Here is a 15,300-nt window from a genome sequence, read left to right on the forward strand (position 1 = left end):
CTTAATATTAATCAAGTTTCGTAGTTACTGTCAATCTCATTGTATTCTTTGGCATTTCCCTGGTCATTAATGGCGCTGTTTAAGTTTTTGTCACCCATGTGTATTTCTTACTCTGTAAATGATCTGTTCACATTTTCCCCCCATTTTCATTTGGGTTCATTAGCTTTTTCTTAGTAATTTTAGGAGTTTAAAAATATATTCTGGTTTTTAATTCTTTTCAGTTACAAACAATGAAAACATACTCCCAATCTGTACTTGTCTTGTAAATTTTTTAGGTTTTTTTTTGTATCATTTGTCTTATTGATATTTTCTTCAAATATAAAATATATCAGCCTTCTTCATAAAAGATATTTTCAATGTATGCCTTGTTTTTGAAGACCTATCCTATTCCAAGTTTCTGAACACATTTTGCCACAGTTCTTTTGAACAGATTTATAATTTATTTTTTGTAAATTTAAAACCGTAATCTATTTGGGATTTTGCTGTTTGATCTTTTTTTACTGCATGCAAAATAGACACCATTTCCATGTATATACAGATCTGTGTCTTTGATTTCTATTATTTTTCACTGATGTATTTTTTATGTATCAGTGCTACTCTTGTCATGACGTTCTAATATGGTATGATATTTGGAAAGGTAGTATATATATACAATGGAATATTATGCAGCCATCAAAAGAAATGAAATCTTGCCATTTGCAATGACGTGGATGGAACTGGAGGGTATTATGCTGAGCAAAATAAGTCAATCAGAGAAAGACATGTATCATATGACCTCACTGATATAAGGAATTCTTAATCTCGGGAAACAAACTGAGGGTTGCTCGAGTGGTGGGGGAGGAATGGGGGGATGGGGTGGCTGGGTGATAGACATTGGGGAGGGTATGTGCTATGGTGAGCGCTGTGAGTTGTGTAAGACTGTTGAATCACAGACCTGTACCTCTGAAACAAATAATACATTATATGTTTTAAAAAGAAAAGAAGAAGATCGCAGGAAGGGAAAAATGAAGGGGGGGAAATCGGAGGGGGAGACGAACCATGAGAGACTATGGACCCTGAGAAACAAACTGAGGGTTCTAGAGGGGAGGGGGGTGGGGGGATGGGTTAGCCTGGTGATGGGTATTAAAGAGGGCACGTACTGAATGGAGCACTGGGTGTTATACGCAAACAATGAATCATGGAACACTACATCAAAAGTAATGATGTAATGTGTGGTGATTAACATAACATAATAAAAAAAATCATTAAGATTCCATTTAATGTAAAACTATACAGCCATTAAAAAGAATACTAATCTGTATTTTTGTCTTATACAAATGCTCTTATTAAATAAAAGAAGCAAGTTACAAAGCAAAAAAAAAAAAGGTGGCTCTCGGTATTTCCTATTTTTCAAGACTATTTTGGTTAGATTTATATACATTCTCTCTCACATGAATTTAGAAATGAGATTTTCAAGTTACAGGACAGATGATAATAGAATTTTGATTGAGATAAGGTTAAATTTATGATGACAGTGAAGGATAATTGACATTTTTCAATGTTGAGTCTTCCACTAACCTGAATATTTCCTTTTCACTGAGGGGGTCATCTTTTACAACTTCTAGATTTATTTTTGTTAGGACTATGAGGTCATGCTATTCAACTTGTCTTCTTGAGCCAATTTTGGAAATTTTTATTTTCCTATTCTATCATCTGTTCCGTCTAGGCTTTCAAGTTTACTGACATAACCTTGTATCTCTCTACAGTTATGCCTCCTAACACTATTGCCCTGCACAAACACTATGCCTTTTGAATGAGACATATCAAAAATGTGTCATTTTACTGGTCTTTTCAGAGAACCAACTTTTTATTTCATTGGTTGATACTTATGATATACTCTTCTGTTTTTGTTCTCGTTCTCCTGTTTCTCTAATTCCTGCATCTTTCATCTCTAGTTCTAATATTTAGAATTTTTCTTGATATTTTTCTTTTTTTTTTTTAAAGATTTTATTTATTTGACACAGAGAGAGACACAGCGAGAGAGGGAACACAAGCAGGGGGAGTGGGAGAGGGAGAAGCAGGCTTCCCGCCGAGCAGGGAGCCCGATGCGGGGCTCGATCCCAGCACCCTGGGATCATGACCTGAGCCGAAGGCAGACGCTTAACGACTGAGCCACCCAGGCGCCCCTCTTGATATTTTTCTAGCTTATCTCATTGTTATTTAGTTCATTCACATTCAAATTTTCTCTATTTCTAATACATGCTCCTGAAGTTATAAATTTTCCTTACACACTTCTCCAGGAGCGTACCACGGGTTGGGATGTAGAACATGCATTGTCATCTATTTCTTATTTCTTTTTTTCTGCAACTTTGCTTTTTGTATAATTAAAAATTTGCAGCAAACTACAAAAATATCATGAACAACTGCATTATACTTCTTATCCAGGTTTGCAGTTGTTAACACTTTGCCCCATTTCCTTTATTGTTCACTATATGCTTCCATATATAAACATATGTATATGTCTTTGTGTATATACATATATTCTTCTGAACAATTGGACAGGAAATTGCAGACATCCTGTCTCTGCATTCCTAAGTACTTCTCACATAAACACAATTGAATTTTCAAATCTTGAAATATAATATCGATTCAGTGATATTATCTAATCTTAGAACCATATTAAATTACACTAATTGTCCAAATATTCTTTTTTTTCTGGCCCAAGATGTAAACCAAGATTACTCATTTTATTCAGCTGTTATGTTTTTTTTTTAATCCTTTAATCTAGAGATTTTTCTTTGTCTTTCATGACCTTAGTATTTTTGAAGATTAAAGACCTGTAAGCAAATACCGAATTCTAGTTAGTAGGTTTGCTTCTCACAAAGATATCAAATAGCAATCTGAAACTACTTCTTACACTTGAGGAAATGAATAAATATACCATGGATAAATGGAGCTAGGTTCCTCACTGACAAAAAAAATAGTTACAAATATGAGAAAGCAGAAGACTGTGAATCTTGTCTTCTGGAAGGGCCTAGAAGCGATGGCACTCCCAGAGTAGTGGGCAAGCCTGCGGCTTGGTTTCTAAATAGCATTCTTCATTAAAGGAACCAGGGGCCCCAGGGAGATGGCTGGTTCCAGAGCCAGAGCAGGATAAGTAAAAAAATTAGTGTGGAATATCTTGTGCCAGAAAGTAAAGAAGTGTTCAAAAAATAACAGAATCATGTCAGAAATACACAATACACAACTTGAAGAAGTTCCTACTGGCCAAATTTAGAACAATTTTGGGGTCACAAGAAATAATTATAACAGGTTATGTCCATTGAATAAAATAAGATTCATGGATCCATATAGATGCAAATAGCTAGATAGATATATAGATAGAGGAAGAGAGGAAGGAAGGAAGGAATGAAGGAAGGAAGGAAACTCTTCCTTACAGTAGAATGCCATTTATTGTTAAATTGTTTATACTTTGAATGTTATTTTTTCTTTAATTCAAGAGTTCTTAGAAATTATAATTTTCAATTTCCAATTGAGTAAGTTTAGATGCTGAGATGTGGTTATAGTGATGATGGTGAGAGTTGCTTGCTTGTTATAATTAATTTATGATTCTATTAAATTGTAGTCGATGAATGTGACCCAAAGAATTTTTCCTATTTTGAATATGTTGAGATAATCCTTTGTGGCAAAATGCATAATCGATTTTCATGAACATTTCCTCCAGGTTAAATATGATTCTCTCATTTAAGTGGGTAGTCTCTCATTTAAGGTATAAGACAATAAGGGGCGCCTGGGTGGCTCAGTCATTAAGCGTCTGCCTTCGGCTCAGGTCATGGTCCCAGGGTCCTGGGATTGAGCCCTGCATCAGGGTCCTTCCTCAGCAGGAAGCCTGCTTCTCCCTCTCCCACTCCCCCTGCTTGTGTTCCCTCTCTTGCTGTGTCTCTCTCTGTCAAATAAAATATTTTTTAAAAAAAGGTATAAAACAATAAGCAACTGTCCATAGAATTCTCTCTATACATAACTATGCATAAAACCAAAGAGAGGAGTGATTTTCCCCACAATGTAAGAAGTCCACAGCAGGCAATCCACAGCTTATGCAGTAATTTCACAATTTCATTAAAGTCCCAGGTTTTATTTATCATTGTTATTTCATTTTTGGCAGGTAGCTTTCTTCCTTATGGCTACTTCTTGTTCATAAGGGGTTTTCTTTCTTTCCTTTTTAGCCTCATGTCAGTCTCTATACAAGCAGAGTTTGGAAAGGATGCACTTCAGCACTTCTATCGGAAAGGCTGAACACACTAAGAAATCCCCAGTAGCTACACGACAGGTATCTTATTGGCCAACACAGTGGTAGGTAGCCACCCTATGGATTGGTGTGGAGCTTAGGAGAGAGATCTTGGGTGGAGAGACTGTTTGGGCAGCTGTCAATGTATAGTTACTTGAAGGTTTGTGGTGGATGAGATGAAATCTCCCAAGGACAATGTGCAGAGAATAAATGACTTGGGTCTAGGGTCAACACCAGTTAAGAAGATGAGCAGAGGAAAAGGAGCCTGCAAAAGAAATGGAGAAAAGCCAACGAAGGAGGCTGGGAAAGGACCGGGAAACTTGGGAGTCACAGAAGCCAAGGGAAGCTAGTGGTTCAATAAAGGATAGGAATAAAAAAAAAAGTGTCAAGAATTGCAGAAAGATAAAGATGAAATCATATGTTTTTGTCATGGCGTCCACATGTGTGTGATTTTTTCACTGTCCCTTATTTTTTTTTCATGCCATTACAAGACATGGACAGGAGAGCACCCCGTCGACCCCTGCTGACATGCTCCCTGACACATGGTTGGTCTTCATTGAATTTAGCTGTCCTTAGCCTTCATTCTCTTCTCTTTCATAATTTCCTCAGGAAACAGAAAGAAAATTTTGTAATAGAATTTTTGAAGAGAAAGCCCAAGTTTATTTTCCAAAATGAACATTCCGTGAGCCATTTTTACAGAATGACCACTTCCATGGGATGTATCTAAACAACAGCCCCTCAGGGCCATGCAGAGATGCAGAGGGCACCATTTCTTTGCTGTATTCTGTTCTATTCCTATTACATGCAGTTCAACAAAAACAACGGCAAAAAAAAAAAAAAAAAAAAAAAAAAGGAGGGGGTGAAAAAAGCCCTTATCTGCACAGTTGTGATGAATAGACTTGATTGGGCTCTCACACAGCAGGCAGGTGATGGCCATTGCCTGTCTATTTCAGGACTAAACTTTACACTGGCCACAGGTGTTTTTCCTTTTTTGGCTCTGCGGCCCTGCCATCATTAAGTTTGCCTGAAGCAGCAGACAGCTTCTGGGAGACCAAAAGATGGGGGGAGGCAGGGTACAGAGACAATCTAGCTAACATTTTAAGCAGGAAATGCAACCATCTGAATGTAAAGAAGATAAACCCTGTCTCTACACAAACTGTTCGCTCAGGGGAAATTGAGGTAAAATGTTAACAGGATTCAGGGAACGGGAATTGAGAGCATGTGCTTTTGAGGTCACCCTGGCCCTTGCCATTTTGTTACTAGCAGTCCCTTCTCATTACCTAGAAATTCTGAAAAAGAGAAAAATGAAGCTCTCAGATACCACTGGAGATTTGTAATTTGGTGGAAATGTTTTTTTTAATCAAATTTAGTAATTATTTTTCAGTAGGTACTCAACCCAACAATATCAAACAAATATACATACAAGGTGAATATTGTGGGGTTTCTCGTTAGTATGGGTACACTCTTTTGCTGAATACAGTCAATATCCTAGAAATAGGACTTCTAGGATCCTGAAGAAGACATCTTGCCTCCTCTTCCAACTCTCACCCTCAGGAATTTCTCACCTACCAACTGCTGTTCTAATTCCTTAACAGGAAGCAAATATTTCAAATTTGAGTTCAGGTTTGATGTACAAGGTAACAGGAAAGTGAATACATTATCTCACATTTACATTAGAATATAAATGAGTGACATCATAGGCTGAGGTCAGGTTTTGATAACAGGGCTACAAAAAAAAAAAAAAAGAAGGGCAAGATAAAATGGTGGAAGTGACAATTGTGAAGGCAAATCTCACTAAAAATTTTACATGAGCCTGGACTTTTTTACCCTGATGAGTTTGTAAACTTCACCCTCGAGTATATATGAGTAAATATATGCAAAATGCATGTTGCATTTCTGCAAATGAAGAATTTTAAACCAGAAGAGGGAAAATTATGTGAAATAAAATGAACACCACTGCTTGTATAATTCCTAAATATAGCTTAAAAGTACAGATTCACAGACTTTTAAAATATAGGGATCATGGTGAAAGTTAACAGTTTTGTTTGCTTATTTTTGTTTTTGCTTTTTAAACAGAGCGGATGGATTTTTCCCAAGTTGTTGAAAGCTGATTTCTGGGGCCATGTAATCACAAGTCTAAAAGATGATAAAATTCTTTATTGAAGATGACCTTAAAATTTCATGGGAGCCAAATCATTTATTATTATGATTGAAATATGTTTTTACAAAAATCAGAAAACACAATCCCCTGTGATATTCCTGTACTTTTAGGGAAGAAAATGATACCTTAAAACATTAGAACAAATACTTTTCAAAGATCAACCCAGCAAATTGTCAGCATTGCCAAAGTTAGAGCCGAGAGATTTGTCTTCCAGGTCCCTGTTCTAATCTGCTGGATGGTCTTCTCTTTCAGTTATCACATAAAACCATTCATGTAGCTCCAGAGAAAGGATAATTTTTTTTCACCCGGTGAGCCAGAGACATTCTGGCAGCCATTTTCTAAATTACTACTACCAAGACTCTATTACGAGGTCATCTACCTGCACCCCATCCCCAGGGGCAAACTGATGTCAAATCACATACTTAGTGCTCTTACGGAAGGAGTAGGATGTTTACTTGACCGTGTATATTTGCATGTGTCGTTTCCTTTATGGAGGTAATGTTCCCAGGGGGGACGTCATAAATGTAGATTGTTTAGTCTACTCAGATGCTGCTCAAGGACCTCCACATTTGGAATCTGGGATGGGACTTCTCAAGCTGGAATCACTTAAGGATGCTCTAGGGGAAACCTGGATGCTGATGGGCTAGAGAAGCCGTGGTGAACAGTATCAGGACTTGCATGTAAATCATTGCTTGGAGGAGCTAATGATGATAAACAGTCATTGACTTTGAGTTTCATCCCAGAATATGTGTGCTGGCCTAATGGATAATGAAGAAGGATTAGACAGTTCAAGAATGCATTCCAATGGGCACACACACAAGCCTAGCCTGGTAGGGGACGATGTCCCGGTTTGCAGTGTGTCACTATGATACTTTCAAGGATGGACAAGACAGGCATATTTTTTGGAGTTGTAAATGCCTCTACGTATTTGTGAATCATGGAAGTGTACAATCCAATCCCTTTGGATGGATTGAGGATAAAACTAAAATGAAGGAAGTCATGGTTTTAATCAGCTTTTTTTTAACACAGTAATAGGGATACAAAAGAAATATCTCTATTTCCAGTTCCTCATTAAGAGTTTTGCAAGAGTATAATCTTCATGACGGCAAGTTTCTATGGCACTGATAGAATGAAGCCTCAAAATTATGGGCAAATCTATCATGTTTATTAAACAGAACCTGGTTGAAGCTTATGCTGCTCAAGGAACAGTGCCCAACTCTAGCTCACAGAGCAAGAGAGGTAACGGTCCTACTTGCCCTCAGGGAGTATGGAGTCCACCATGGAAGATAGTAAACACAAATGTAAATAGTAAGAGAACAGGATGAAAATCAGTAAGTTCTAACAGAAGAAGTTCAGGAACAAGCTGTGGGAGAAGAGAAGAAACAGAGAAACTGCTTGAAGCCATTGGTAATCAGGGAATGCTTGCTTATAGAAGGGAGATGAGATTGTTGCTCTAAAGAACAGGTGGAATTTGAATATGTAGGTATGGGAGAGGAAGGAATTCTAGAGAAACCAATGCAATTTAAGCTTGAAGACCTAGATTAAAAAAAAAACAAACAAACAGCCAAGATCTGGAAACAGAGAAAATCAGTTTGACTGGATTTTTTATTAGTCAGCTTGTAATTGGATTTGTTTAGGATGTCTAGCAAAATGTATCTTGTTATGGGGCGCCTGGGTGGCTCAGACGTTAAGTGTCTGCCTTCAGCTCAGGTCATGATCCCAGTGTCCTGGGATCGAGTCCCGCATCGGGCTCCCTGCTCAATGGGAAGCCTGCTTCTCCCTCTCCCTCTCCCCCTGCTTGTGTTCCCTCTCTCGCTGTCTCTCTCTGCCAAATAAATAAATAAATCTTTTTTTAAAAAATGTATCTTGTTGCAAGATTATTTTTCACCTACTTGACCTTCAAAATTAATTAATGCCTGGGTAAGAGAGCGCAAGTGGCTATGGAGAAGACCATACAGAGCAGCTGAGTTCATTTGAAGAAGGAGAATTAGTGTTTGCTGGAATGGAAGGTGATTGAAGTAATGGCTCATGCATCCCAGAGAAACTTTGTTTGGAAACAAGTTTGAGTGTGTGGAAGGCTCTGTTGCCCAGCATCTGCTGGATAAAGTTCTTAGGGCCTCCAGATTTGATTATCAATATTAATTTCCAGAAAGACATATCTATTTTTCGTTGGTTTTCTATGGGATCATGGGTCATTTTCAGACTAATTTGTGTCTTTCAAGATTCAGCAACCAATGCTACCTCCTCCATAAAGCCTTCTTTCCTCAGTGCTTCCCTGCAAGTGTTTATTATATCATTTACCAGACACTAATATAATCTTTTTTTCAGCTTGTCGGCTCCAAGCCCCTCGCCCACCCCAGAAGTGGTGCTCACTCATCCCCAACATCCCCACACAGTGAGTTCTCAAATAGCATTATTGATTGGCAGAAGGAAAGTGAGAAAGAATAAATGGTTAAAGGTGTATGTTTTTAAATTTCTGTAGTGTTTGCCATTTTATAATGAGCCATGCGTGAGTATGTTGGTTCTATTTTTATTTCTATAAAGACCTGTTGATTCAATTGGCTAACTCTTCTTAAGGAAATAGATATCTACAGAGCCCGTGTCATCTGCCAGCACACCAAGCCCACCGCCACGCCGGGCTTTTCGATCAGTGTACTGTGTGACCCAAGACTAATGCTTCAGCCAGCCAGAACCAAAGAAAAATATCTACTTCAAGACTTGGAATTTGGGGGGCTGGAGGCGGGGGGATGCCATCTGAAGCATTTCTGAGACAATCACAGTCAATATTGACTTACCCTCTTTCTAGAATTCACTTCCTCACCCCACCCCCTCCACTTTGGGTTTTGCGACCACTATGATTCTTGGTGTCTTCTTGACTCTTCAGTAATGCTGACGGTCTACAATTTCCTTCTTCAATTTTTAAGGATCAATTTTTTTATAGTAGCCTATAAACTACCTCGTTAATCAGATAGTGTAAAATCCAATTAGAGACATTAGAATCCAGAAATACAAGTGTTAAGGAATGTATTTCTTGATTGACAAGGAAGCCAAATAGACCCATCTATTTAGAATCTTAGCAACAATTAGCTGCCTTAGTTTCATTTATTGTGACATAAAAAATCTGGTTTATTGAGAGCTCTATTGAAGAAGATTTCTATGATATGCACCATGAGAAAATATCTTCAAACTAAAATGATTGTTTTGCTGTAATAAATTGAACCATATGTACACTATGTTATTCAATCTTTTTTCTTCAAGGCATAAATTGATATTAAAGAACATTTAAGTCATAACACATGGTTATCCAGGCATGAACGAGGCAATAACCCATATAAGTTGTCAAGGTGAAGCCAAAGCATTTATTAGAGGTTTGTGTTGTTTTTGAAAAGTGCATGGTTGGATAAACATGGATTAGTGCTATTATACTGCTACGATGACTCAAGTGTGTTTTTACAGTGTCAGTAATTTTTATGTTTAAAAATCACTGGTGCAGTATATTAGCTATAATTTATGTTTATCATCTTGTGTACTCTAATAGGTTTCAACAAACCATTTAACACTTCAGCTTGTGCATATACATTACTTAATAGGTATTTATCTTAAAAAAGAGATACTTAACGGGACTTTCAAAGCTTGCAACTGCATGCTAAGAGAATACTGCAGCGTGTCACATTAACTTTCTTTTCCCCGTTTGCAGTTAACTTGGAACATTCTGGCCACTTGCTTCTTTGTTCAACACGCCTCCAAATGGCACAAGAAGAATATAGTCTGTTCGTGTCCTTGTCAGCGGGAATGACATCAACTTCTCCCAGCACCGAGTGTCCGTCACACTTGCTAAGTAGGGTGGCTGCACGATATAGCCAACACAGCTGAAATATGACGAAGGTCCAGCGATCGGTCACCACGTTGGGGTGCCCTTTCAGAAAAGGTTCATTTTTTTCTGACTGTAGCTGGATCTACAAGACGGTTTATGTGACCTAGACTCTTGTTTTAGAAGAGTCTCTGAGAGAACGCTAGGGACTCAGTGTATGGGAGGGGCGTTGGAGACGGAGAATCAGTTGGGACTTCCCAGTCACAGGAGATTTGTTGCTGCAACACAAGAAGGGACTTCATTTATCATGACACTATTGATTCTTCCAAATAGTGCTATGCTTATTGTTTTTGCTTCATTGATGACCTATTTCTCTTTTGGATATTCTAAGTAGATGAATTACTGGTGTTTGGTCTTTTCGGAATGGAGATTGATTCACTTTTTAAATGTATCCAGAGTTGGTTATGTGGTGATATGGCTTTTGTCTTTTTTTTTTTTTTTTCCCAAGTTAACTACTTTTTGACTTACTGCCAGTCATGACAGAGATGGGTTTGGAGGTGAAATACTCACAATACTCTAGTTACCACTTAAATAAATGATGCCACTTTATTCATTTGTGACACGGCTGGATAAGAGTTTGTTTGGAATCCTGAAATTATGAATATACTGATCTATTCAGCAATAAATTTTTAGAAAGAGACTATAAATTCTCTAGAGTCAACCAAGCACATCCGTTGGCTGAGTTAGCAAACAGGGAGGATTTATTACTCACTGGAGACAAATCGACCAAGATGGCCTGTTTAGTATTTCAAACTACCTTTTTCCTTGTAAAACTAGTGGTGACACTTTGACATCTTAACAGAGAGCTGTTATATCTTGATGATCTTTTCAGTATTGGCAACCTCTGCTAACTGGACCCCAAATTGTTTCCTAAATATTTAAAACTTCTTGATTCTCACGATAATATCAAATTTATATTCAAAACACAATGGGTAGTTTATATGAAAACGCATGTGGAATGTGTTTTCAATGAAGAGAATTAGAAGGAAAATCTCATTAGCGTCCTGAATTAATAGTTTATATATAGTTTCAAAGGATCAAGAGGATAATGGTCTAGCCCAAAACTTCCAATAGAGCTTTCTAGAATAATGTAGAACTTTCTGGAATGATACATCTTTTATGTCTGAGCTGTCCAATATGGTAGCCAATGGGACTTGAGCATTTGAGATGCTAGTACGACAGAATAACTGAGTTTTTAATGTATTTAATTTTAATTTTATTATAAATAATCACATGTAGCAGTAATTACCATGTTGGAAAGCGTAAGAAATCGAGCCCCTTTAAGAAAAAGCTTGAAGAACGATTTACCTGTGGGCATAGTACTAGGTTAGAGAAGCAGAAGTGATGGTAGCAGATGGGTTCCCCACACACACACACTTTTAAAATACAGTTTAGGACAAATCAGAAAACATAAGAAGGAACGGGGAGCCATATAGATTTTGAAATCTGAAAAACAATCGAATTACTGTAAGAGTGAAACTATCCACACATGAAACAGCTGTACAAGTCAGTAAAGGTAGGATGAATTTTATGAAACATAAAACAGATGAAATATTTTTTTAAAACCATGTAATTAGAGAACAGAGAACATAGTTAATAATGAAATATTTTTAAATACTTGAGAATCATTATTAATATTATTATTTAATTTTTGTAAGTAGAAAGTGAATATATATATTTTTAAACATTAAGAAAGTACTTAGGAGAATATCAACTGGAATACCTATACTAATTTAATATTCTCATCTTAGCAAAAATAATTCTGTTCCTGGGTGCCCAAGCTTATCCCCAATTCCTCCCTTTCTGTTCATCTCCAATATATAATCAATCACTAAGTCCTGTCCTTCCTATGTTTTACAGATAATTCATTTTGATTCTCTCCTCTTTGTCCTCTGGATCACCACCCTTGTTTATGCCCCTTCCCACCCAGACTGTGAGATGTGCATCATGGTTATCTTCTGGCTGACAGTTGCCCTCTCCCCTCTCTTTCTAGTCAACCCTCCCTACAAATACCAAAGTCATGTTGTCGCCTGTTTAAAATCTTTCAAGAGTGCAACAGATAAAACATATTTATCTCCCCCAAACTCATGTATTTAAATCCTATCCCCCAATGCGATGGCATCAGGAGATGAGGCCTTCAGGAAGAAATCAGGTCATGAGAGTGGAGCCCTCATGAATGGGATCAGTGCCCTCATAAGGGCTCATAAAGAGCGTCCCCTCTATCTCTGCTATTTGCCACGTGAGGATACAAGAAGACAGTTGTCTGCACACCAGGAAGAAGGCCCTCACCACACACCAGATCAGCTTAGCACCTTGATCTTGGACTTTCCAGTCTCCAGAACTATGAGAAATAGATGTGCGTTGTTTGAGCCATGCAGTCCATGGTGTTCTGTCATAGTAGCCTGACTGAGATAGAGGGCTTCGCTTCTCTTCCCCTATTAGTTATTGCCCAAGACCTTTAGCACACCGTACATCTTTCCTTTCCTCTTTCAAGCCTTGACCTTTGACACTGCCTTTCTTAGATATTTTGTTCCAGCCTTACTGAGCCAGAGCATACCTCTTTCTGGTTCTTTATGTTTGAACATGTGGTCCCTATAGTTTTCTCCCCATTTCACTTGTCTTTCAAGACTCACCTCAGAGTCACCTCCTCTATGAATCCTTCTCTACCATATTGCCTCCAAAAAGAATCAGCAGCTTCTCCTCTGATCTTCTTATTCCACATCCCTGTTTCAGTAGGTATGGCACTGAATTCTGATTCTTTGTTTGCCATTCTCTCCCAGTAGACTGGGACCTCAAGGGTTAAGAGAAGATACTTTATTCATCTTTACATCATTACTGCCCCGCATAGTGACTGACACCTAGTAGGGGCATCACAAATGTCTGATAAATGAATGAATGAATACATACATAGTCACTTCTCTTACTTAGCCATGTCTGATGTAAGCCTAGCTGCTGGGCCTCTGCTATGACTTTGGTATACAGGGCAGAAACTACCAGAGGTAATGTCTTGACAGTCTGGAGGAATTATAGAAGAGAATTTTTGAAAACCACTAATTCAATAATCCCAAATAAATGGACTCGTTAGGCACTTTATAAAAATATAAAAATATAGTTACTTTTCAGCATTTTGTGATATTTGTGGTATTTTTAGCAGTTTAAAATATTATATCATATAATATTTTATGTATTAGTGTCTACACAAAATTTTGTCTTTATAATCTTGTGTTCTTTTTCTTAAAAAGCATTGCCAAAATTATGTAAACCTAGGGTATTTAAAAGGAAAGCCAAGGTGTTGACCTTCTCTAAGTGCAAAATAGAGAATCAGAATTTACATTCTCTGAGCGAAGACCCAAGTTAAGCGTTGGTATAAATTTGGGCAAGTCAGTTAACCTCTCTATATCTCCATATCTGTTCTATTGAAAGAGTAGCAAAGATTAAATTATTCTAAGGCCCCTCCAGCTCTAAATTTTATGATTTCTTTAAATCTAACGAAAATCAAAAACCATGTGATTACCTAGTTCATACCTATGGTATGCATGGTGCTTTTTGAGGAGCCATATGGTTGTAACATTAGGAAAACATCCAACGCTGTCCCTTCAAATGACCTTGTAGGTACATGGAGAGAAATGAGAAAGTAGGACTAGATGACTGGTGGCATCTATATTGGTAAATTTGGTTGAAAGAAGTTAACTCTGGTTAATGTAACAGGTAGTCCATCAAAGCTTAAATAAGCAGCTTAATTAATTCATTCAACAATCATTTGTTTTGCCTTCCATGTTAGCAAACAAGAACACAAAAAGTTTTAAAAACCCAATGCCTGCCCCCAAGGACCATACAGGGGAGTAAGACAGATAAGGAAATCCTGAATGGCCCATTGAGAAAGGCTAACGCAAGGAAACGAGTATTAAAGGATGTGGTGAATCTAGCCAGTGAAGAAGCATTGTGGAGAGGTAGGTAATGGAGTAGGGGTGGGGCAGATTGGGGGGAAATTTCAGGCAGAGTTTCCAATGCATACAAAGACATGAACCTGAGAAAGAATGTATTGCATATTAGGATCTAAGAAGAAATTGTACACTTATCATGATGAGCACTGAGTAATATATAGAGTTGTTGAATCACTATATTGTACACCTGAAACTAATTTAACACTGTATGTTAGCTATACTGAAATTAAAATTAAAGAAGAAGAAGGAGAAGGAAGAGAAGGAGGAGGAGAGGAAGAAGGAGAAGAAGGAGAAGAAATATGTCTTCAGAGGCTATAATCTTCAATGGCTAGCATCTTCCAGGTGGGTGAAGCAAATGAGGGTAAGACAATAGGGAGTGATGGGGCCTGTGCTCAGCTTGAGGGCACATCGTCTCTCTGAGGGAGGAAGTCAGCTCTCAGCTCCAGCAGCTTCATGTTTTGGAGAAGACAACCCTGCTGTTACTACAAGGTTTTTCCCACAACTACAGTAAAAGGTGGTCATTTGGGCATGTGGGAAAGACAACACTAGGTGATAAACATAAATGTAAGTAAATGCTGACCAGTTCAGATCACTGCTCTAAGACGCAAAATAGTTTCAAGCCTATGTTTTTAAAGGTCTGTGCAATTTATTATGTTTTACTGTAATTACCATCAATGTTATTACTGCATTAAACTTAAGAAATATTCCTTTGTTACAGTCTTCTTAAAATATTTCTATAAGAATTGACAGTATTTAAAAAAAATTTAATGATGAGAAATTGTAAGCATACACAAAAATAGAATTTCACAATGACTCCCAGGTACCTATTTATTACCCAGCTTCAACAATTACCAACATTTCACCATTCTTGTTTAATCCTTCTACTCACTCTTCAAAGCCTAGACATTGCATCCCTTCACCCATAAAAATTCAGTATTTCTCCAAGAGATAAGAATATTTTAAGTATTATCACACCAAAAAATATTGCAATAATTCCTTATTTTCATCTAGTACCCAGTCAGTGTTTAACCTTCTCTGATTGCTTAATAAAATGTCTCTC

This window comes from Phoca vitulina, unplaced genomic scaffold (genome assembly GCF_004348235.1).
Source record: "Phoca vitulina isolate PV1807 unplaced genomic scaffold, GSC_HSeal_1.0 scaffold10, whole genome shotgun sequence".
In the NCBI taxonomy this organism is placed as follows: domain Eukaryota; kingdom Metazoa; phylum Chordata; class Mammalia; order Carnivora; family Phocidae; genus Phoca; species Phoca vitulina.